The 24,585-nt window shown below is 51.2% G+C and overlaps 1 pseudogene across 1 annotated transcript in view; it reads right to left on the reverse strand.

Annotated features, from left to right (window-relative positions):
- The window catches only part of LOC147110691 (netrin-1 pseudogene), a 257,641-nt pseudogene extending 233,546 nt beyond the window's left edge, over window positions 1-24,095 (reverse strand). Inside the window, exon 1 of the transcript XR_015079885.1 lies at window positions 23,846-24,095. The product of XR_015079885.1 is annotated as a netrin-1 pseudogene (transcript). The remainder of the gene's footprint in view (window positions 1-23,845) is intronic.
- Window positions 24,096-24,585: the final 490 nt, after the last annotated feature.

A 24,585-nucleotide genomic window follows, 5' to 3' on the forward strand; every position in this document is an offset into this window, starting at 1 on the left:
GCAGTGTAAGACAGGTGAGCTGTAGGCAATGTAGAACAGGTGAGCTGTAGACAGTATAGAATAGGTGAGCTGTAATCTGTGTAGAGCAGGTGTGCCATACAGAGTGTAGGACAGTGCACTTTTACAGAATTGAACAAGTGTGCTGCAGGCTGTGTAGGACAGGTGAGCTGTAAGCACTGTAGGACAGGTGTGCTGCAGGCAGTGTAGGATAGGTGTGCTGTAGACAGTGTAGGATAGGTGTGCTGTAGGCAGTGTAGGACAGGTAGCTGTAAGCAGTATAGGACAGGGGTGCTGTAGGCAGTGTAGAACAGGTGTGCTGAAGGCAGTGTAGGGCAGTTGTGCTGCAGGCAGTATAGGACAGGTGTGCTGTAGGCAGTGTAGGACCGGTGTGCTGAAGGCAGTGTAGGACAGGTATGCAGTAAGCAATGTAGAACAGGTGTGCTGTAGGCAGTTTAGGACAGGTGCGCTTTAGACTGTGTTGGACAGGTGTGCCATTGGCGTTGTAGGACAGGTGGGCTGTAGGCAGTGTGGAACAGATGAGCTTTGAGCAGTGTAGAGCAGGTGAGTTGTAGGCACTGTAGAACCAGTGAGCAGTAAACAGGGTAGGACCGGTGTGCTATAGGCAATGTAGGACAGGTGTGCTGTAAGCAGTGTAGAACAGGTGTGCTGTAGGCAGTGTAGGACAGGTGTGCTGCAGGAATGTAGAACAGCTGTGCTGCAGGCAGTGTAGGACAAGTGTGCTTTAGACTGTGTTGGACAGGTGTGCCATTGGCTTTGCTGGACAGGTGGGCTGTAGGCAGTGTAAGACAGGTGAGATATAGGCTGTGTAAGACAGGTAAGCTGTAGGCAATGTAGGACAGGTGAGCTGTAGACAGTATAGAATAGGTGAGCTGTAATCTGTTTAGAGCAGGTGTGCCATACAGAGTGTAGGACAGTGCACTTTTACAGAATTGAGCAAGTGTGCTGCAGGCTGTGTAGGACAGGTGAGCTGTAAGCACTGTAGGACAGGTGTGCTGCAGGCAGTGTAGGACAGGTGTGCTGTAGACAGTGTAGGGGAGGTGTGCTGTAGGCAGTGTAGGACAGGTGTGCTGAAGGCAGTGTAGGACAGTGTGCAGTAAGCAGTGTAGAACAGGTATGCTGTAGGTAGTTTAGGACAGGTGTGCTTTGGACTGTGTAGGACAGGTGGGCTGTAGGCAGTGTAGAATAGATGAGCTGTAAGCAGTGTAGAAAAGGGGAGTTGTAAGCAGTGTATTACACATGCGCTGTTTCCAGTGTAGGACAGGTGAGCTGCAGGCTGTGTAGGACAGGTGCACTGCAGGCAGTGTAGAGCAGGTGAGCACTCCAGAGTGTAGGACAGTGCACTGTTACAGTATAGGATATTTGTGCTGCAGGTTGTGTAGGACAAGTGAGCTGTAGGCAGTGTAGGACAGGTGTGCTCTAGGCAGTATAGGACAGGTGTGCTGTAGGCAAAGTTGGAAAGGCGTGCTGTAAGCAGTGTAGAACAGTTGTGCTGTAAGCTGTGTAGGACAGGTAGCTGTAGGCAGTGTAGAACTGGTTTCCTTTAGGCAGTGTACAACAGGTGTGCTGCAGGCAGTGTAGGACAGGTGTGCTGTAGGCAGTGTATCACAGGTGTGCTCCAGGCAGTGTAGGACAGGTGTGCTGCAGGCAGTGTAGGACAGGTGTGCTGCAGACAGTGTAGGACAGGTGGGCTGTAGGGGAGTGTAGGACAGGGGTGCTGAGGGCAGTGTAGAACAGGTGTGCTGTAGGCAGTGCAAGACAGGTGTGCTTTAGACGGTTGGGCAGGTCTGCCATTGGCTTTGTAGGACAGGTGGGCTGTAGGCAGTGTAGAACAGATGAGCTGTAAGCAGTGTAGAACAGGTGAGTTGTAGGCAGTGTAGAACAGGTGAGCTGTAGACAATGTAGGACAGGTGTGCTGTAAGCAGTGTAGGACATGTGTGCTGTAAGCAGTGTAGAACAGGGGAGTTGTTGGCTGTGTACGACAGGTGCACTGTAGGCAGTGTAGGTCAGGTGAGCTGTATGCTGTGTAAGACATGTGAGCTGTAGGCAATGTAGAACAGATGAGCTATAGGCAGTATAGAATAGGTGAGCTTTAATCTGTGTAGAGCAGGTGTGCCATACAGAATCTAGGACAGTGCACTGTTACAGTATTGAACAAGTGTGCTGCAGGCTGTGTAGGACAGGTGAGCTGTTGGCAGTGTCAGACAGGTGTGCTGTAAGCACTGTAGGACAGGTGTGCTGCAGGCAGTAAGGACAGGTGTGCTGTAGGCAGTGTAGGACAGGTGTGCTGTAGGTACTGTAGGACTGGTATGCTGTAAGCAGTGTAGTATAGGTGTGCTGTAGGCAGTGTAGGAAAGATATGCTGTAGACTGTGTTGGACAGGTATGATGTAGGCAGTGCAGGATAGGTGTACTGTAGGAAGTGTAGGACAGATGAGCTGTAAGCCATGTAGAACAGTTCAGTTTTTGGCAGTCTTTGACAGGTGACCTGTAGGCAGTGTAGGACAAGTTTGCTGTAGGCAATGTAGAATAGGTGTGCTGCATGCAGTGTAGAACAGGTGAGCTGTAGGCAAAGTAGAACAGGTGAGCTATAGGCATTGTAGCACAGGTGAGCCTTAAGCAGTGTAGGACAGCTGTGCTGTAGGCAGGAGTTGTAGGCAGTGTAGAACATGTGAGCTGTAAGCAGTGTAGAACAGATGCACTGTAGGAAGTGCACGACAGGTGAGATGTAGGCAGTGTAGGACATGTGAGCTGTAGGCAGTGTAGGACATGTGAGCTGTAGGCCATGTAGAACAGGTGAGCTGAGGCAGTGCAGGACAGGTGCACTACAGGAAGTGTAGAACGGGTGAGCAGTGCAGAGTGTAGGACAGTGCACTGTTACAGTGTAGAACAAGTGTACTGCAGGCTGTGTAGGACAGATGAGCTGTAGGCAGTGTAGGACTGGTGTACTCTAGCAGCGTAGGACAGGTGGGCTGTAGGCAGTGTAGGACAGGTGTGCTGTAGGCAGTGTAGAACAGGTGTGCTGCAGGCAGTGTAGGACAGGTGTGCTTTAGGCAATGTAAGAGAGGTGTGCTGACGGCAGTGTAGGGCAGGTGTGCTGAAGGCAGTGTGGAAAAGGTGTGCTGAAGGCAGTGTAGAACAGGTGAGTTGTAGGCAGTGTAGGACTGGTGTGCTGCAGGCAGTGTAGGACAGGTGTGCTGAAGGTAAAGTAGGACAGGTGTGCTGAAGGCAGTGTAGGACAGGTGTGCTGAAGGCAGTGTAGGACAGGTGTGCTGAAGGCAGCGTAGAACAGGTAAGTTGTAGGCAGTGTAGGACAGGTGTGCTGCTGGCAATGTAAGACACCTGTGTTATAAGCAATGTTGAATAGGTGTGTTTTTGGTAGTGTAGGACAAGTGAGCTGTAGGCTGTGTAGGACAGGTAAGCTCTAGGCAATGTAGGACAGGTGTGTTGTAGGCAGTGTAGGACAGATGAGATTTAGCACTTTAGGACAGGTGTGCTATACCCGGTGAAAGACAGGTGAGTTGTTGGCAGTGTAGTACAGGTGCACTCTAGGCAGTGCTGGGCAGGTGTGCTCTAGGCAATGAAGGATAGGTGAGCTGTAGGCAATGTAGGATAGGTGTGCTGTAGGCAGTGTAGGACAGGTACATTTTGACAGTGTAGGACAGGTGAGCTTAAGCAGTTTAGAACAGGTGTGTTTTAAGCAGTGTAGGACAGGTGAGTTTTGGCAGTGTAGGACAGGTGTGCTGTAGAATGTGTAGGACAGGTGGGCTGTAAGCAGTGTAGAACAGTTGAGTTGTTGGTAGTGTAGGAAAGGTGAGTTGTAGGCAGTGTAGTAGAGGTGAATTTTAGGAAGTGCAGAACAGCTGAGCTGAGGCAGTGCAGGACTGGTGCACTATATGCTCTAAGCAGTGTAGAACAGGTGTGCTGTAGGCAGTGTAGGAAAGGTAGCTGTAGACAGTGTGGGACAGGTGTGCTTTAGGCAGTGTAGAACAGGTGTGCTCAAGACAGAGTAGAACAGGTGTGCTGTAGACAATGTAGGACAGGCGTGCTGTAACAGTGTAGAACAGGTGTGCTTCAGGCAGTGTATGACAGGTAGCTCTAGACAGTGAAGGAAAGGTGTGCTTTAGGCAGTGTAGAACAGGTGTGCTGCAGGCAGTGTAGGACAGGTGAGCTGTTGGCAGTGTGAGGCAGGTGTGCTTTTAGCACTGTAGGACAGGTGTGCTGTAGGCAATGTAGGACAGGTGTGCTATAGGCAGTGTAGGACAGGTGTGCTTTAGACTTTGTTGGACAGCTGTGCTGTTGGCTTTGTAGGACATGTTAGGCTGTCGGCAGTGTAGAACAGGTGAGTTGTAGGCAGTGTAGAACAGGTGAGCTGTAGGCAGTGTTGAATAGGTGAGCTGTAATCTGTGTAGAGTAGGTGCGCCATACAGAATGTAGGACAGTGCACTGTTACAGTGTTAAGCAAGTGTGCTGCAGGCTGTGTAGGACAGGTGAGCTTATGGCAGTGTCAGACAGGAGTGCTTTACGCACTGTAGGAAAGGTGTGCTGTAGGCAGTGTAGGACTGGTGAGTTGTAGGCAGTGTAGGGCAGGTGTGCTGTTGGAAATGTAAGACACCTGTGTTGTAAGCAGTGTAGAACACTTCAGTTGTTGGTAGTGTAGGACAGGTGAGCTGTAGGCAGTGTAGGACAGGTGAGCTGTAGGCAATGTAGGACATTTGTGTAGTAGGCAGAGTAGGGCAGATGAGATTTAGCAGTTTAGGACAGGTGTGCTGTAAGTAGAGTGAAACAGGTGAGTTGTTGGCAGTGTAGTACAGGTGCACTGTAGGCAGTGTAGGGGTGTTGATCTGTAGGCAATGTTGGATAGGTGAGCTGTAGGCAATGTAGGATAGGTGTGCTGTAGGCAGTTTAGGACAGTTGAAATTTTGACAGTGTAGGACAGGTGAGCTTAAGCCGTTTATGACTGGTGTGCTGTAAGCAGTGTAGGACATGTGAGTTTTGGCTGTGTAGGACAGGTGTGCTGTGATCAGTGTAGAACAGTTGAGTTGTTGGTAGTGTAGGACAGGTGAGCTGTAGGCAGTGTAGTAGAGGTGCACTGTAGGCAGTGCAGAACAGGTGCGCTGAGGCAGTGCAGGACTGCTGCATAACAGAACAGGTGAGCAGTGAAGAGAGTAGGACAGTGGATTGTTACAGAATAGAACAATTTTGCTGCAGGCTGTGTAGGATAGGTGAGCAGTAGGCAGTGTAGGACAGGTGTCCTCTAGGAAGTTTAGGACAGGTGTGCTGTAGGTAATGTAGGACAGGCATGCTGTAAGCAATGTAGAACAGGTGTGCTGTAGGCAGTGTAAGACAGGTAGCTTTAGACAGTGTAGAACAGGTGTGCTGCAGGAAGTGTAGGACAGGTGATCTGTTGGCAGTGTCAGACAGGAGTGCTGTATGCACTGTCGGACAGGTGTACTGTAGGCAGTGTAGAACAGGTGAGTTGTAGGCAGTATAGGACAGGTCAGCGGTCGGCAATGTAAGACACCTGTGTTGTAAGCAGTGTTGAACAGATGAGTTGTTAGTAGTGTAGGACAGGTGAGCTGTAGGCAGTGTAGAACAGGTGAGCTGTAGGCAATGTAGGACAGGTGTGTTGTAGGCAGTGTAGGACAGATGAGATTTAGCAGTTTAGGATAGGTATGCTGTAAGCAGTGAAAGACAGGTGAGTTGTTGGCAGCGTAGTAGGGTGCACTGTAGGCAGTGCAGGACAAGTATGCTCTAGGCAATGTAGGATAGGTGAGCTGTAGGCAATGTAGGATAGGTGTGCTGTAGGCAGTGCAGGATAGGTGAAATTTTGACAGTTTAAGACAGGTGAGCTTAAGCAGTTTAGTACAGGTGTGCTGTATGCAGTGCAGGACAGGTGAGTTTTGGCAGTGTAGTACAGGTGTGCTGTAGACTGTGTAGGACAGGTGTGCTGTAAGCAGTGTAGAACAGTTGAGTTGTTGGTAGTGTAGGACAAGTGAGCTGTAGGCAGTGTAAGAGAGGTGAATTGTAGGCAGTGCAGAACAGCTGAGCTGAGGCAGTGCAGGACAGGTGCACTATTGGCTCTAAGCAGTGTAGAACAGGTGTGCTTTAGGCAGTGTAGAACAGGTGTGCTGCAGGCAGTGTAGGACAGGTGAGCTTTTGGCAGTGTGAGGCAGGTGTCCTTTAAGCACTGTAGGACATGTGTGCTGCAGGCAGTGTAGGACAGGTGTGCTTTAGGCAATGTAGGACAGGTGTGCTGTATGCAGTGTAGGACAGGTGTGCTTTAGACTTTGTTGGACAGCTGTGCTGTTGGCTTTGTAGGACATGTGGGTTGTAGGCAGTGTAGAACAGGTGAGTTGTAGGCAGTGTAGAACAGGTGAGCTGTAGGCAGTGTTGAATAGGTGAGCTGTAATCTGTGTAGAGCAGGTGCACCATACAGCATGTAGGACAGTGCACTGTTACAGTGTTAAGCAAGTTTGCGGCAGGCTTTGTAGGACAGGTGAGCTTTTGGCATTGTCAGACAGGTTTGCTGTATGCACTGTAGGACAGGTGTGCTGTAGGCAATGTAGGACTGGTGAGTTGTAGGCAGTGTAGGGCAGGTGTGCTGTTGGCAATGTAAGACACCTGTGTTGTAAGCAGCGTAGAACAGTTGAGTTGTTGGTAGTGTAGGACAGGTGAGCTGTAGGCAGTGTAGGACAGGTGAGCTGTAGGCAATGTAGGACATTTGTGTTGTAGGCAGAGTAGGACAGATGAGATTTAGCAGTTTAGGACAGGTGTGCTGTAAGTAGTGAAAAACAGGTGAGTTGTTGGCAGTGTAATACATGTGCCCTGTAGGCAGTGTAGGGGAGTTGAGCTGTAGGCAATATTGGATAGGTGAGCTGTAGGCAATGTAGGATAGGTGTGCTGTAGGCAGTTTAGAACAGTTGAAATTTTGACAGTGTAGGACAGGTGAGCTTAAGCAGTTTATGACTGGTGTGCTGTAAGCAGTGTAGGACATGTGAGTTTTGGCTGTGTAGGACAGGTGTGCTGTAGACTGTGAAGGACAGGTGTGCTGTGATCAGTGTAGAACAGTTGAGTTGTTGGTAGTGTAGGACAGGTGAGCTGTAGGCAGTGTAGTAGATGTGCACTGTAGGCAGTGCAGAACAGGTGAGCTGAGGCAGTGCAGGACTGGTGCAGAACAGAACAGGTGTGCAGTGAATAGAGTAGGACAGTGGACTTTTACAGAATGGAACAATTTTGCTGCAGGTTGTGTAGGATAGGTGAGCAGTAGGCAGTGTAGGACAGGTGTGCTCTAGGCAGTGTAGGACAGATGTGCTGTAGGCAATGTAGGACAGGCGTGCTGTAGGCAGTGTAAGACAGGTAGCTGTAGACAGTGTAGAACAGGTGTGCTGCAAGCAGTGTAGGACAGGTGAACTGTTGGCAGTGTCAGACAGGAGTGCTGTATGCACTGTAGGACAGGTGTGCTGCAGGCAGTGTAGGACAGGTGTGTTGTAGGCAGTGTAGAACAGGTGAGTTGTAGGCTGTGTAGGACAGGTGTGCTGTTGGAAATAAAAGACACCTGTGTTGTAAGCAGTGTTGAACAGGTGAGGTGTTGGTAGTGTAGGACAGGTGAGCTGTAGGCAGTGTAGGACAGGTGTGCTTTAGGCTGTGTAGGAGAGCTGCACTGTAGGCCGTGCAGAACAGGTGAGCTGAGGCAGTGCAGGACTGGTGTGCTATAGGCTCTAAGCAGTGTAGAACAGTTGTGCTGTCGGCAGTGTAGGACAGGAAGCTGTAGACAGTGTAGGACAGGTGAGCTGTAGGAAGTGTAGGACAGATGAGCTCTAGCCAGTGTAGAACAGGTGCACTGTAAGCCGTGTAGAACAGTTCAGTTTTTGGCAGCCTTTGACTGGTTAGCTGTAGGCAATGTAGAATAGTTGTGTTGTATGCAGAGTAGAATAGGTGAGCTGTAGGCAGTGTAGGACTGGTGAGCTGTAGGCAGTGTAGGACAGCTGTGCTATGTGCAATTTAAAACAGGTGTGCTGTAGGCAGAGTAGAACAGGTGTGGTGTAAGCAGTGTAGAACAGGTGAGTTGTAGGCAGTGTAAAACAGGTGAGCTGTAAACAGTGTAGAACAGATGCGCTGTAGGAAGTGTAGGACAGCTGAGCGGTAGGCAGTGTAGGACAGGTGCACTGTAGGCAGTGTAGGACATGTGAGGTGCAGGCAGTGTAGAACAGGTGAGCTGATGCACTGTAGGACAGGTGCACTATAGGAAGTGTAGAATGGGTGAGCAGTGCAGAGTGTAGGACAGTGCACTGTTACAGTATAGAATAGGTTTGCTGCAGGCTTTGTAGGACAGGTGAGCTGTAGGCAGTGTAGGACATGTGTGCACTAGGCAGCATAGGACAGGTGTTCTGTAGGCAGTGTAGGACAGGTGTGCTGTAAGCAGTGTAGAACAGGTGTGCTGAAGGCAGCGTCGGACAGTTAGCTGTAGGCAGTGTAGGACAGTTGTGCTGTAGGCAATGTAGGATAGCTGAGCTGTAGGCAATGTAGAATAGGTGTGCTGTAGGCAGTGTCGGACAGGCAACATTTTGGCAGAGTAGGGCGGTTGAGCTTTAGCAGTTTAGGAGAGGTGTGCTGTAAGCAGTGTAGGGCAGCTGAGTTGTTAGCAGTGTAGGACAGTTTAGCTTTAGCAGTTTAGGACAGGAGTGCTGTAAGCAGTGTAGGACAGATGTGCAGTAGGCAATTTAGACAGGTGTGCTGTAAGCAGTGTAGAACAGGTGAGCTGTATGCAGTGTAGGACAGGTGTGCTGTAAGCATTGTAGGACAGGTGAGCTGTAGGCAGTGTAGAAAAGGTAAGCTATAGGCAGTGTAGGCGGGGGGGGTTATGGCAATGTATCATAGGTGTGTTGTAAGCTGTGCAGGACAGGTGAGTTGTAGGATGTGTTGGACAGGTGAGTTGTAGACATAGAAATACAGGTGAGTTGTAGGCAGAGTTGCAGAGGTGCGCAGTTTGCAGTGTAGGACAGGTGAGTTGTAGGCAGTGTAGTACAGGTGTGCTGTAGGCAGTGTAGTACAGGTGTGCTGTAAGCAGTGTAGAACTGGTGTGCTGGAGGCAGAGTTGGACAGATAGCTGTAGGCAGTTTAGGACAGGTGTGCTGTAGGCAGTATAGAACAGGTGATTTGTAGGCAGTGTAGGACAGGTGTGCTGTTGGCAATGCAAGTCACCTGTGTTGTAAGCAGTGTAGAACAGGTGAGTTTTTGGTAGTGTAGGACAGGTGAGCTGTAGGGAGTGTAGGACAGGTGAGCTTTAGGCAATGTGGGACAGGTGTGTTGTAGGCAGTGTAGAACAGATGAGATTTAGTAGTTTAGGAAAACTGTGCTGTAAGCAGTGAAAGACAGGTTAGTTGTTGGCAGTGTAGTACAGGTGCAATCTAGGCAGTGTAGGACAGGTGAGCTGTAGGCAATGTAGGATAGGTGAGCTGTAGACTGTGTAGGACAGGTGTGCTGTAAGCAGTGTAGAACAGTTGAGTTGTTGACAGTGTAGGACAGGTGATCTGTAGGCAGTATAGGACAGGTGCACTGTAGGCAGTGCAGAACAGTTGTGCTGAAGGCAGTGCAGGACTGGTGCAGTTTAGGCATTGTAGAGCAGGTGAGCAGTGCAGAGAGTTGGACAGTGGACTGTTACAGTATAGAACAATTTCGCTGCAGGCTGTGTAGGACAGCTGAGCTGTAGGCAGTGTAGGATAGGTGTGCTGTAGGCAGTGTAGGACAGGTGTGCTGTAGGCAGTGTAGGACAGGTGTGATGTAAGCAGCATAGAACAGGTCTGCTGTAGGCAGTGTAGGACAGGTGTGCTGAAGGATGTGTAGGACAGGTGTGCTGTAAGAAGTGTAGAAAAGATGTGCTGTAGGCAGTGTAGAACAGTTGTGCTGCAGGCAGTGTATCACAGGTGTGCTGAAGGCAGTGTAGGACAGGTGTGCTGTAAGCAGTGTAGAACAGGTGTGCTGTAGACAGTGTAGGACAGATGTGCTTCATACTGAGTTGGACACGTGTGCTGTTGGCTTTGTAGGACAGGTGGTCTGTAGGCAGTGTAGAATAGATGAGGTGTAAGCAGTGAAGAACAGGTGAGCTGTAGGCAATGTAGGATATGGGAGCTGTAGACAGTGTAGCACAGGTGAGTTGTAGGCAGTGTAGAACAGGTGAGCTCTAGGCAGTGTAGAATAGGTAAGCTGTAATCTGTGTAGAGCAGCTGCGCCATACAGAGTGTAGGACAGTGTACTTTTACAGTGTTGAACAAGTGTGCTGCAGGCTGTGTAGGTCAGGTGAGCTGTTGGCAGTGTCAGACAGGTGTGCTGTAAGCACTGTAGGACAGGTGTGCTGCAGGAAGTGTAGGGAAGGTGTGCTGTAGGCAGTGTAGGACATGTGTGCTGTAGGCAGTGTAGGACAAGTGTGCTGTAGGCAGTGTAGGACTGGTGTGCTGTAGGCAGTGTAGGACTGGTGTGCTGTAGGCAGTGTAGGATAGGTATGCTGTAGACTGTGTTGGACAGGTGTGCTGTAGGCAGTGCAGGACAGGTGTACTGCGGTAAGTGTAGGGCAGATGAACTGTAGCCAGTGTAGGACAGGTGTGCTGTACACAGTGTAGAACAGGTGCCCTGTAAACATTGTAGAATAGTTCAGTTTTTGGCTGTCTTTGACAGGTTTGCTGTAGGCAATATAGAATAGGTGAGCTGTATGCAGTGAAGAAAAGGTGAGCTGTAGGCAGAGTAGAACAGGTGAGCTGCAGGCAGCATATGGCAGGTGAGCTGTAGCCAGTGTAGGACAGCTGTGCTCTAGGCAATGTAAAACAGGTGTGCTGTAGGCAGTGTAGAACAGGTGTGGTGTAAGCAGTGGAGAACAGGTGAGTTTTAGGCAGTGTAGAACAGGTGAGCTGTAAGCAGTGTAGATCAGATGCGCTGTAGTAAGTGTAGGACAGGTGAGCTGGAGGCAGTGTAGGACAGGTGCGCTGTAGGCAGTGTAGAACAGGTGAGCTGAGGCAGTGCAGGGCAGGTGCACTATAGGAAGTGTAGAATGGGTGAGCAGTGCAGAGTTTAGGACAGTGCACTGTTAAAGTGTAGAACAAATGTCCTGCAGGCTGTGTAGGTCAGGTGAGCTGTAGGCAGTGTAGGACAGGTGTGCTCTAGGCAGCGTAGGACAGGTGTACTGTAAGCAGTGTAGAACAGGTGTGCTGTAGACAGTGTAGGACAGTTGTGCTTTAGACTGTGTTGGACAGGTGTGCTGTTGGCTTTGTAGGACAGGTGATCTGTAGGCAATGTAGAACAGATGAGGTGTAAGCAGTGAAGAACAGGTGAGCTGTAGGCAATGTAGGATATGGGAGCTGTAGACAGTGTAGCACAGGTGAGTTGTAGGCAGTGTAGAACAGGTGAGCTCTAGGCAGTGTAGAATAGGTAAGCTGTAATCTGTGTAGAGCAGCTGCGCCATACAGAGTGTAGGACAGTGTACTTTTACAGTGTTGAACAAGTGTGCTGCAGGCTGTGTAGGTCAGGTGAGCTGTTGGCAGTGTCAGACAGGTGTGCTGTAAGCACTGTAGGACAGGTGTGCTGCAGGAAGTGTAGGGAAGGTGTGCTGTAGGCAGTGTAGGACATGTGTGCTGTAGGCAGTGTAGGACAAGTGTGCTGTAGGCAGTGTAGGACTGGTGTGCTGTAGGCAGTGTAGGACTGGTGTGCTGTAGGCAGTGTAGGATAGGTATGCTGTAGACTGTGTTGGACAGGTGTGCTGTAGGCAGTGCAGGACAGGTGTACTGCGGTAAGTGTAGGGCAGATGAACTGTAGCCAGTGTAGGACAGGTGTGCTGTACACAGTGTAGAACAGGTGCCCTGTAAACATTGTAGAACAGTTCAGTTTTTGGCTGTCATTGACAGGTTTGCTGTAGGCAATATAGAATAGGTGAGCTGTATGCAGTGAAGAAAAGGTGAGCTGTAGGCAGAGTAGAACAGGTGAGCTGCAGGCAGCATATGGCAGGTGAGCTGTAGCCAGTGTAGGACAGCTGTGCTCTAGGCAATGTAAAACAGGTGTGCTGTAGGCAGTGTAGAACAGGTGTGGTGTAAGCAGTGGAGAACAGGTGAGTTTTAGGCAGTGTAGAACAGGTGAGCTGTAAGCAGTGTAGATCAGATGCGCTGTAGTAAGTGTAGGACAGGTGAGCTGGAGGCAGTGTAGGACAGGTGCGCTGTAGGCAGTGTAGAACAGGTGAGCTGAGGCAGTGCAGGGCAGGTGCACTATAGGAAGTGTAGAATGGGTGAGCAGTGCAGAGTTTAGGACAGTGCACTGTTAAAGTGTAGAACAAATGTCCTGCAGGCTGTGTAGGTCAGGTGAGCTGTAGGCAGTGTAGGACAGGTGTGCTCTAGGCAGCGTAGGACAGGTGTACTGTAAGCAGTGTAGAACAGGTGTGCTGTAGACAGTGTAGGACAGTTGTGCTTTAGACTGTGTTGGACAGGTGTGCTGTTGGCTTTGTAGGACAGGTGATCTGTAGGCAATGTAGAACAGATGAGGTGTAAGCAGTGAAGAACAGGTGAGCTGTAGGCAATGTAGGATATGGGAGCTGTAGACAGTGTAGCACAGGTGAGTTGTAGGCAGTGTAGAACAGGTGAGCTCTAGGCAGTGTAGAATAGGTAAGCTGTAATCTGTGTAGAGCAGCTGCGCCATACAGAGTGTAGGACAGTGTACTTTTACAGTGCTGAACAAGTGTGCTGCAGGCTGTGTAGGTCAGGTGAGCTGTTGGCAGTGTCAGACAGGTGTGCTGTAAGCACTGTAGGACAGGTGTGCTGCAGGAAGTGTAGGGAAGGTGTGCTGTAGGCAGTGTAGGACATGTGTGCTGTAGGCAGTGTAGGACAAGTGTGCTGTAGGCAGTGTAGGACTGGTGTGCTGTAGGCAGTGTAGGACTGGTGTGCTGTAGGCAGTGTAGGATAGGTATGCTGTAGACTGTGTTGGACAGGTGTGCTGTAGGCAGTGCAGGACAGGTGTACTGCGGTAAGTGTAGGGCAGATGAACTGTAGCCAGTGTAGGACAGGTGTGCTGTACACAGTGTAGAACAGGTGCCCTGTAAACATTGTAGAACAGTTCAGTTTTTGGCTGTCTTTGACAGGTTTGCTGTAGGCAATATAGAATAGGTGAGCTGTATGCAGTGAAGAAAAGGTGAGCTGTAGGCAGAGTAGAACAGGTGAGCTGCAGGCAGCATATGGCAGGTGAGCTGTAGCCAGTGTAGGACAGCTGTGCTCTAGGCAATGTAAAACAGGTGTGCTGTAGGCAGTGTAGAACAGGTGTGGTGTAAGCAGTGGAGAACAGGTGAGTTTTAGGCAGTGTAGAACAGGTGAGCTGTAAGCAGTGTAGATCAGATGCGCTGTAGTAAGTGTAGGACAGGTGAGCTGGAGGCAGTGTAGGACAGGTGCGCTGTAGGCAGTGTAGAACAGGTGAGCTGAGGCAGTGCAGGGCAGGTGCACTATAGGAAGTGTAGAATGGGTGAGCAGTGCAGAGTTTAGGACAGTGCACTGTTAAAGTGTAGAACAAATGTCCTGCAGGCTGTGTAGGTCAGGTGAGCTGTAGGCAGTGTAGGACAGGTGTGCTCTAGGCAGCGTAGGACAGGTGTACTGTAAGCAGTGTAGAACAGGTGTGCTGTAGACAGTGTAGGACAGTTGTGCTTTAGACTGTGTTGGACAGGTGTGCTGTTGGCTTTGTAGGACAGGTGATCTGTAGGCAATGTAGAACAGATGAGGTGTAAGCAGTGAAGAACAGGTGAGCTGTAGGCAATGTAGGATATGGGAGCTGTAGACAGTGTAGCACAGGTGAGTTGTAGGCAGTGTAGAACAGGTGAGCTCTAGGCAGTGTAGAATAGGTAAGCTGTAATCTGTGTAGAGCAGCTGCGCCATACAGAGTGTAGGACAGTGTACTTTTACAGTGTTGAACAAGTGTGCTGCAGGCTGTGTAGGTCAGGTGAGCTGTTGGCAGTGTCAGACAGGTGTGCTGTAAGCACTGTAGGACAGGTGTGCTGCAGGAAGTGTAGGGAAGGTGTGTTGTAGGCAGTGTAGGACATGTGTGCTGTAGGCAGTGTAGGACAAGTGTGCTGTAGGCAGTGTAGGACTGGTGTGCTGTAGGCAGTGTAGGACTGGTGTGCTGTAGGCAGTGTAGGATAGGTATGCTGTAGACTGTGTTGGACAGGTGTGCTGTAGGCAGTGCAGGACAGGTGTACTGCGGTAAGTGTAGGGCAGATGAACTGTAGCCAGTGTAGGACAGGTGTGCTGTACACAGTGTAGAACAGGTGCCCTGTAAACATTGTAGAACAGTTCAGTTTTTGGCTGTCTTTGACAGGTTTGCTGTAGGCAATATAGAATAGGTGAGCTGTATGCAGTGAAGAAAAGGTGAGCTGTAGGCAGAGTAGAACAGGTGAGCTGCAGGCAGCATATGGCAGGTGAGCTGTAGCCAGTGTAGGACAGCTGTGCTCTAGGCAATGTAAAACAGGTGTGCTGTAGGCAGTGTAGAACAGGTGTGGTGTAAGCAGTGGAGAACAGGTGAGTTTTAGGCAGTGTAGAACAGGTGAGCTGTAAGCAGTGTAGATCAGATGCGCTGTAGTAAGTGTAGGACAGGTGAGCTGGAAGCAGTGTAGGACAGGTGCGCTGTAGGCAGTGTAGAACAGGTGAGCTGAGGCAGTGCAGGGCAGGTGCACTATAGGAAGTGTAGAATGGGTGAGCAGTGCAGAGTTTAGGACAGTGCACTGTTAAAGTGTAGAACAAATGTCCTGCAGGCTGTGTAGGTCAGGTGAGCTGTAGGCAGTGTAGGACAGGTGTGCTCTAGGCAGCGTAGGACAGGTGTACTGTAAGCAGTGTAGAACAGGTGTGCTGTAGACAGTGTAGGACAGTTGTGCTTTAGACTGTGTTGGACAGGTGTGCTGTTGGCTTTGTAGGACAGGTGATCTGTAGGCAATGTAGAACAGATGAGGTGTAAGCAGTGAAGAACAGTTGAGCTGTAGGCCGTGTAGGATATAGGAGGTGTAGACAGTGTAGGACATGTGTGCTGTAAGCATTGTAGAACAGGTGAGTTGTAGGCAGTGTAGAACAGGTGAGCTGTAGGCAGTGTAGAATAGGTGAGCTGAAATCTGTGTAGAGCAGATGCGCCGTACAGAGTGTAGGACAGTGCACTGTTACAGCGTTGAACAAGTGTGCTGCTGGCTATGTAGGACAGGTGAGCTGTAGGCAGTGTCAGACAGGTGTGCTGTAAGCACTGTAGGACAGGTGTTCTGCAGGCAGTGTAGGGCAGGTGTGCTGTAGGTAGTGTAGGACAGGTGTGCTGTCGGTAGTGTAGGACAGGTGTGCTGTAGGCAGTGTAGGACTGGTGTGCTGTAGGCAGTGCAGGACGGGTGTGCTTTAGGCAGTGTAGAATAGGTATGCTGCAGACTGTGTTGGACAGGTGTGCTGTAGGCAGTGCAGGACAGGTGTACTGCAGGAAGTGTAGGGCAGATGAGCTGTAGACAGTGTGGGACAGGTGCGCTCTAAGCAGTGTAGAACAGGTGCCCTGTAAGCATTGTAGAACAGTTCAGTTTTTGGCTGTATTTGGCAGGTTTGCTATAGGCAATGTAGAATAGGTGAGCTGCATGCAGTGAAGAACAGGTGAGCTGTAGCGAGAGTAGAACAGGTGAGCTGTAGGCAGCATAGGACAGGTGACCTGTAGGCAGTGTAGGACAGCTGTGCTCTAGGCAATGTGAAACAGGTGTGCTGTAGGCAGTGTAGAACAGGTGTGGTATAAGCAGTGCAGAACAGGTGAGCTGTAGGCAGTGTAGAACAGATGCGCTGTAGGCAGTGTAGGACAGGTGAGCTGCAGGCAGTGTAGGACAGGTGAGCTGTAGCCTGTGTAGGGCAGGTGTGCTCCATTCAGTGTAGGACATGTGAGCTCTAGGCAGTATAGAACAGGTGAGCCAAAGCAGTGCAGGACAGGTGCACTATAGGAAGTGTAGAACGGGTGAGCAGTGCAAAGTGTAGGACAGTGCACTGTTACAGTGTAGAACAAGTGTGCTGCAGGCTGTGTAGGACATGTGTGCTATAAGCAGTGTAGAACAGGTGTGCTGGAGGCAGTGTCGGACAGGTAGCTGTAGGCAGTGTAGGACAGGTGTGCTGTAGGCAATGTAGGATAGTTGAGCTCTAGGCAATTTAGGATAGATGTGCTGTAGGTAGTGTAGGACAGGTGAAATGTTGGCAGTGTAGGACAGGTGAGCTTTAGCATTTTAGGACAGGTGTGCTGTAAGCAGTATAGGACAGGTGAGTTTTTGGCAAAATAGTACAGGTTTGCTGTACACTGTGTAGGACTGGTGCGCTGTAAGCAGTGTAGAACAGTTGGTTTGTTGGCAGTGTAGGACAGGTGAGCTTTAGCAGTTTAGGACAGGAGTGCTGTAAGCAGTGTAGGACAGATGTGCAGTAGGTACTTTAGGACAGGTGTGCTGTAAGCAGTGTAGGACTGGTGAGCTGTATGCAGTGTAGAACAGGTGAGTTGTAGGCAGTGTAGAACAGGTGAGCTGTAAACAGTGTACAACAGATGCGCTGTAGGCAGTGTAGGACAGGTGAGCTGTAGGCAATGTAGGACAGGTGAGCTGTAGCCAGTGCAGGACTGGTGTGCTGTAGGCAGTGTAGGACATGTGAGCTCTAGGCAGTGTAGAACAGGTGAGCTGAGGCAGTGCAGGACAGGTGCACTATAGGAAGTGTAGAACGGGTGAGCAGTGCAGAGTGTAGGACAGTACACTATTACAGTGTAGAACCAGTGTGCTGCAGGCTGTGTAGGACAGGTGTGCTGTAAGCAGTGTAGAGCAGGTGTGCTCTAGGCAATGTAAAGCAGGTGTGCTGTAGACAGTGTTGAACAGGTGTGGCATAAGCTGTGGAGAACAGGTGAGTTTTAGGCAGTGTAGAACAGGTGAGCTGTAAGCAGTGTAGATCAGATGCACTGTAGGAAGTGTAGGGCAGGTGAGCTGTAGGCAGTGTAGGACAGGTGCGCTGTAGGCAGTGTAGGACATGTGAGCTGCAGGCAGTGTAGAACAGGTGAGCTGAGGCAGTGCAGGACAGGTGCACTATATGAAGTGTAGAATGGGTGAGCAGTGCAGAGTGTAGGACAGTGCACTGTCAAAGTGTAGAACAAGTTTCCTGCAGGCTGTGTAGGACAGGTGTGCTCTAGGCAGTGTAGGACAGGTGTGCTGTAAGCAGTGTAGAACAGGTGTGCTGGAGGCAGATTTGGACAGGTAGCTGGAGGCAGTGTAGGACAGGTGTGCTGTAGGCAATGTAGGATAATTGAGCTCTAGGCAATTTAGGATAGGTGTGCTGTAGGCAGTGTAGGACAGGTGAAATGTTGGCAGTGTAGGACAGGTGAGCTTTAGCAGTTTCAAGCAGGTGTGCTGTAAGCAGTGTAGGACAGTTGCGTTGTTGGCGGTGTAGGACAGGTGAGCTTTAGCAGTTTAGGACAGGAGTGCTGTAAGCAGTGTAGGACAGATGTGCAGTAGGTAATTTAGGACAGGTGTGCTGTAAGCAGTGTAGAACAGGTGAGCTGTATGCAGTGTAGGACAGGTGTGCTGCAGGCAGTGTAGGACAGGTGAGCTGTAAGCAGTGTAGGACAGGTAAGCTGTAGGTAGTGTAGAACAGGTGAGCTGTAGGCAGTGTAGGACGGGGGGCTTGAGGCAATGTATAACAGGTGTGCTGTAAGCTGTTTAGGACAGGTGAATTGTAGGATGTGTTGGACATGTGAGTTGTAGGCATAGTAGTACAGGTGAGTTGTAGGCAGAGTTGGAGAGGTGTGCAGTGCGCAGTGTAGGACAGATGAGCTGTAAGCAGTGTAGGAGAGGTGAATTGTAGGCAGTGTAGTACAGGTGTGCTGTTGGCAGTGTAGAACAGGTGTGCTGGAGGCAGAGTCAGACTGGTATCTGTAGGCAGTGTAGGACAGGTGTGCTGTAGGCAGTGTAGAACAGTTGAGTTGTTGGCAGTGTAGGACAGGTGAGCAGTAGGCAGTGTATGACAGGTGCACTGTAGGCAATGCAATACAGGTGAGCTGTGGCAGTGCAGGACTGGTGCAATATAGGCATTATTGGGCAGCTGAGCAGTGCAGAGCGTAGGACAGTGGACTGTTACAGTATAGAATAATTTTGCTGCAGGTTGTGTCGGACAGGTGAGCTGTAGGCAGTGTAGGACAGGTGTGCTCTAGGCAGTGTAGGACAGTTGAGCTGTAGGCAGTTTAGGACAGGTGTGCTCTAGGCAGTGTAGGACAGGTGAGCTGCAGGCAGAGTAGGACAGGTGTGCTCTAGGCAGTGTAGGACAGGGGTGCTGTAAGCAGTTTAGAACAGGTCTGCTGTAGGCAGTGTAGGAGAGGTAGCTGTAGACATTGTAGGGCAGGTGTGCTGTAAGAAGTATAGAACAGTTGTGCTGTAGAGAGTGTAGGACAGGTAGCTGTAGACAGTGTAGGACAGGTGTGCTGTAGGCAGTGTAGAACAAGTGTGCTGTAGGCAGTGTAGAACAAATGCGCTGTAGGCAGTGTAGGGCAGGTGTGCTGTAAGCAGTGTAGAACAGGTGTGCTGTAGGCAGTGTAGGACATGTGTGCTTTAGATTGTGTTGGACAGGTGTGCTGTTGGGTTTGTGGGACAGGTGGTCTGTAGATAGTGTAGAACGGATGACCTGTAAGCAGTGTAGAACAGGTGAGTTGTAGGCAGTGTAGAACAGGTGATCTGTAGGCAGTGTAGGATATGTGAGCTGTAATCTGTGTGGAGCAGGTGCGCCATACAGAGTGTAGAACAGTGCACTCTTACAGTGTTGAACAAGTGTGCTGCAGGCTGTGTAGGACAGGTGAGCTGTTGGCAGTGTAGGACAGGTAGCTGTAGACATTGTATGACAGGTGTGCTGTAGGCAGTGTAGGATAGGTATGCTGTAGGCAGTGTAGGACAAGTGTGCTGTAGGCAGTGCAGGACTGGTGTGCTGTAGTCAGTGTAGTACGGGTGTGCTGCAGGCAGCATAGGATAGGAATGCTGTAGACTGTGTTGGACAGTTGTGCTGTAGGCAGTGCAGAACAGGTGTACTGTAGGAAGTGTAGGACAGATGAGCTGTAGCCAGTGTAGGACAGGTGCACTGTAAGCAGAGTAGAACATGTTGCGCTGTAGGCAGTGTAGAACAGTTCAGTTTTTGGCAGTCTTTGAAAGGTTTGCTGTAGGCAATGTCAAATAGGTGTGCTGTATGCAGTGAAGAACAGGTGAACTGTAGGCAGAGTAGAACAGGTGAGCTGTAGGCAGTGTAGGACAGGTGAGCTGTAGGCAGTGTAGGACAGCTGTGCTCTAGGCAACGTAAAATAGGTGTGCTGTAGGCAGTGTAGAACAGGTGTGGTTTAAGCAGTGTAGAACAGGTGAGTTGTAGGCAGTGCAGAACAGGTGATCTGTAAGCAGTGCAGAACAGGTGAGCTGAGGCAGTGCAGGACAGGTGCACTATAGGAAGTGTAGAATGGGTGAGCAGTGCAGACTGTAGGACAGTGCATTGTTACAGTGTAGAACAAGTGTGTTGCAGGCTGTGTAGGACAGGTGAGCTGTATGCAGTGTAGGATAGGTGTGCTCTAGGCAGCATAGGACAGGTGAGCTGTAGGCAGTGTAGGACAGGTGTGCTGTAGGCAACATAGGATAAGTGTGCTGTAGGCAGTGTAGGTCAGGTGAAATGTTAGCAGTGTAGGACAGGTGAGCTTTAGCAGTTTAGGACAGGTGTGCTGTAAGCAGTGTAGGACAGGTGAGTTTTTGGCAGTATAGTACAGGTGTGCTGTAGACTGTGTAGGACAGGTGTGCTGTAAGCAGTGTTGGACAGGTGAGCTTTTGGCAGTATAGTACAGGTGCACTGTAGACTGTGTAGGACAGGTGTGCTGTAAGCAGTGTAGAACAGTTGAGTTGTTGGCAGTGTAGCAGAGGTGAGCTTTAGCAGTTTAGGACAGGAGTGCTGTAAGCAATGTAGGACATATGTGCTGTAGGCAATTTAGAACAGGGGTGCTGTAAGCAGTGTATAACAGGTGAGCTGTAAGCAGTGTAGGACAGGTGAGCTGTAGGCAGTGTAGGACAGGGGTTTTGAGGCAATGCATAACAGGTGTGATGTAAGCTGTATAGGACAGGTTAGTTGTAGGATGTGTTGGGCAGGTGAGTATTAGGCATAGTTGTACTTGTGAGTTGTAAGCAGAGTTGGAGTGGTGTGCAGTGCACATTGTATGACAGATGAGCTGTAAGCAGTGTAGGACAGGTGAGTTGTAGGCAGTGTAGTAGAGGTGTGCTATAGGCAGTGTAGGACAGGTGTGCTGTTGGCATTGTAGAGTGGGTGAGCAGTACAGAGTGTAGGACAGTGCTCTGTAACTGTGTAGAACAAGAGTGCTGCAGGCTGTGTAGGACAAGTGAGTTGTAGGCAGTGTAGGACAGGTGTGCTGTAAGCAGTGTAGGACAGGTGTGCTGCAGTCAGTGTAGGACAGGTGTGCTGTAGGCAGTGTAGGACAGGTTTGCTTAGGCAGTGTAGAACAGGTGTGCTGTTGGCAGTGTAGGACAGGTGAGCTTTAGCAGTGTAGGACAGGTGTGCTGTAAGCGGTGTAGGACAGGTGTGCTATAGGCAGTGTAGGACAGGTGTGCTGTAAGCAGTGTAGAACAGGTGAGCAGCATAGAGTGTAGGACAGTGCACTGTTACAGTGTAGGACAAGTATGCTGCATGCAGTGTAGGACAGGTGAGCTGTAGTCAGTGTAGGACAGGTGTGCTGCAGACAGTGTAGGACAGGTGTGCTTTAGGCAGTGTAGAACAGGTGTGCTGTTGGCAGTGTAGGTCAGGTTTGCTGTAGACAGTGTAGAACAGGTGTGCTGCAGACAGTGAAGGACAGGTGTGCTGTAGACAGTGTGGAACGGGTGTGCTGTAGACAGTGTAGGACAGGGGTGCTGTAGGCAATGTAGGACAGGTGTGCTGTAGACAGCTTTGGACAGGTATGCTGTAGGCAATATAGGACACGTGTGCTGTAGACAGTGTAGGACAGGTGAGCTGTAGAGTGTGTAGGACAGGTGTGCTTTAGATAGTGTAGGACAGGTGTGCTGTAGGCAGTGTAGGGCGGCACTTCAGGCTTGTGGTGATGGCTGATGGTAATGTAGTTCCTGGTGGGTTTGAAGAATTGCAGATCACATCTATTTCACTCACTAAATCCTTCAACTTCCTTAATTCAGTCGTTATTCTTATAATAAGTTGAACATTTAGTCAGCGTCCTAAAGCAAATTGCAGTTATTTTTAAAATTGGCAGTGAATAATTGAAAACCCGAGGAAAACACAAGAAATATTTGGTCCAAAGGAGTGTGGACTGAAGGGGCTTGGCTGGAATATAGTGTGAATCAGTGAAGCACTTTCCACTCAGGAACTGCAGTCTGCACAGAACCAGAGCCTTCCATTAGAGTGCCTTGAATATCCTGCAATACTGGGTAAATTATACTGGAAGAAGCGGGAAGGGGAGGTCTGGAATTTACAGTTAATATTTCACAGGAATAACGTGAGAGCAGCGAAATCTGCAAGGAAGGTCAAGTACTCACATCAGGTGAGAGCTTTAGGAAGGAAAAATCAACTGGAAAAATTACAAATAAACAGTGAAAAGAGATGCACCTCTCCAATGGCAAGTTTCCTGGTCCTGAGAGGGGCGGAAAACACGACAGTGACCAACTGCCCGGGCAGCCCTGGGACCCGCACTGTGAGGGTGAGACCAGCCCTGGGACCTGCACTGTGAGGGTGCGCCCAGCCCCAGGACCCGCACTTTAAGGGTGACACCAGCCCTGGGACACACACTGTGAGGGGAGACCCCGGGACACGCACTGTGAGGGTGACACCAGCCCTGGGACCCGCACTGTGAGGGTGAGACCAGCACCGCGACCCGCACTGTGAGGGAGACACCAGCACTGGGACCCGCACTGTGAGGGTGAGCCCCCGGGACCCACACTGTAAGTGTGAGCCCAGCCCTGGGACCTGCACTGTGAGGGTGAGACTAGCACTGGGAAGCGCACTGTTCGGGTGAGACCAGCACTGGGACCACACTGCGAGGGGAGACCAGCACCGGGACCCGCACTGTGAAGGTGATCCCAGCACTGGGACCCGCACTGTTAGGGTGAGACTAGCACTGGGACCCGCACTGCGAGGGGAGACCAGCACCGGGACCCGCACTGTGAAGGTGATCCCAGCCCTGAGACCCACACTGTGAGGGTGAGCCCAGCCCTGGGACACACACTGTAAGGGAGAGCCCAGCCCCGGGACCCGCACTGTGAGGGGGAGGCCAGCACCGGGATTCGCACTGTGAAGGTGACACCAGCACCAGGCCCCGCACTGTGAGGGTGACAGCAGCACTGGGACCCGCACTGTGAGGGTGAGCCCCCGGGACCCACAATGTGAGGGTGACACCAGCCCCGGGACCCGCACTGTGAGGGTGAGACCAGCCCAGGGACCTGCACTGTGAGGGTGACACCAGCTCCGGGACCTGCACTGTGAGGGTGACACCAGCAATGGGACCCGCACTGTGAGGGTGACACAAGCCCCGGGACCCGCACTTTGAGGGGAGACACCGGGACATGCACTGTGAGGGTGAGCACAGCCCTGGGACCCGCACTGTAAGGGTGAGCCCTGCACTGGGACCCGCACTGTAAGGGTGAGCCCAGCCCTGGGACCCACAATGTGAGGGGAGACCAGCACTGGGACCCACACTGTGAGGGTGACACCAGCCCCGGGACCCGCACTGTGACGGTGATACCAGCCCTGGGACAGGCACTGTGAGGGTGTCACCATCCCCGGGACCCGCACTGTGAGGTTGAGCCCAGCCCTGGGACCCGCACTGTGAGGGTGACACCACACCCAAGACCCGCACTGTGAGGCTGAGCCCAGCCCCGGGATCCACACTGTGAGGGGAGACCCCGGGACATGCACTGTGAGGGTGACAACACACCCAGGACCTGCACTGTGAGGGTGACACCAGCCCTGGGACCCGCACTGTGAGGGTGAGTCCAGCCCTGGGACCCACACTGTGAGGGTGACATCAGCCCCGGGACCCGCACTGTGAGGGTGACACCAGCCCCGGGACCCGCATTGTGAGGGTGACACCAGCCCTGGGACCCGCACTGTGAGGGTGAGTCCAGCCCTGGGACCTGCACTGTGAGGGGAGACCCCGGGACCCGCACTGTGAGGGGAGACCCCGGGACCCACACTGTGCGGAAGACCCGCTGCTTCAGACTCCGACTACCCCAGAGCCGGCTGATGGGCGACTGATGCCCGGCCGCTGGGGTCCGGGGCAGGCGCACCTGCCGCTTGGGGTATCTCTCGCTTACAGCCAGCAGTCCGGCCACATTCCCGCACTGAAACCTCGCTCTACCGGGCGGAACAAGAGAAAGCAACAGCGAGTGCTTGACAGAACGGCCGGTACACGGCGAGACAGAGACTGAGGTCAGAGACTGGGACTGGGAGCAGATACTGAGTGTGTGAGAGGGAGGGAGAGCAGGCTCGAAGGGGCAGAGCAGATACTCAGAGAGGGCAGAATACAGATCGTGGGAGATAGTAAATAGAAAGAAAGGGAGGGATCAGATAGGGAGAGGGAGCAGATACGGAAACAAAGGGCAGATGCTAAGAGGAGAGCAAATAGCGAGGGGTTCAGAGCGGCGAGAAGTTACAGAGAGCAACCAAGAGAGAGGGAGAGAGGAGAGGCACTAAGGGAGACAGGGGATGTTAACAGTAAGCGAGAGAGCAGGTACTGAGGGGTGAGGACAGATCGTAGCCGAGAGTCGGTACTGTTCCAATGGAGAGAGATTGGCAGCATTAAGAACTTACTGCGGAGACAGACTGGCTGAGAGTGCGAGCCGCGGCTGGAGTCAGTGTTCCTGAACCATTGATTTGCGCTCGAAGCCGGGATGCGAGACCGTTTCTCCCACAGCCACCGGGCGATGCGACCACCTCTGTCTCCCGTTGCACGGCGCACCTCCAACGGAGAAGCGACCTCCCAGCGCCGCCGAACCAATGAGCGAGGCACTGGCAAAGGGAAAATAATAAAATCAAACGGGCGGCGGAGACTGTAACACAAAGTGCTTAATGTTTCACAGCTTTAAAGGAATTAAAGAGGGGAGGAACTCAAATAACCCATAATATGAAAGGCTGATGCCAGCAAATGAGAACCAGGTTTAAAAACATCAAACCAGCGAAGCAGCCTGGGAGGAGTAACCCGGGCCCGGCACCCCACAGCTCAGTTCGGGAGTCACCCCAGGGACTGAGCACACCTGCCAGGACAGTGGGGCTCCCGGCCCCTCCGCTCCCACAATCCGCCACCTGGTAATGGGGCGGATCCCCGCATTCAGCTGAAAGGTCAGGAGGCGGCGAGTAAAGCAAATAAATAGATATATACATCGCAATGTGTGCTATTATATCACATACACATTCTGTCTATTGCATGGTTCACGCTGTATATAAAACGCAGACACTCTGTATAAGGTGTCAGATGTGGCTCAATGGTAGTACTCTCGCCTGTATAATTTAGAAGGTCATTGGTTCAAGTCCCACTCCAGGATTTGAGCCCA

This window comes from Somniosus microcephalus, chromosome 11 (assembly GCF_052327205.1).
Source record: "Somniosus microcephalus isolate GS21.2 chromosome 11, FLI_Smic_1.0, whole genome shotgun sequence".
In the NCBI taxonomy this organism is placed as follows: Eukaryota; Metazoa; Chordata; class Chondrichthyes; order Squaliformes; family Somniosidae; genus Somniosus; species Somniosus microcephalus.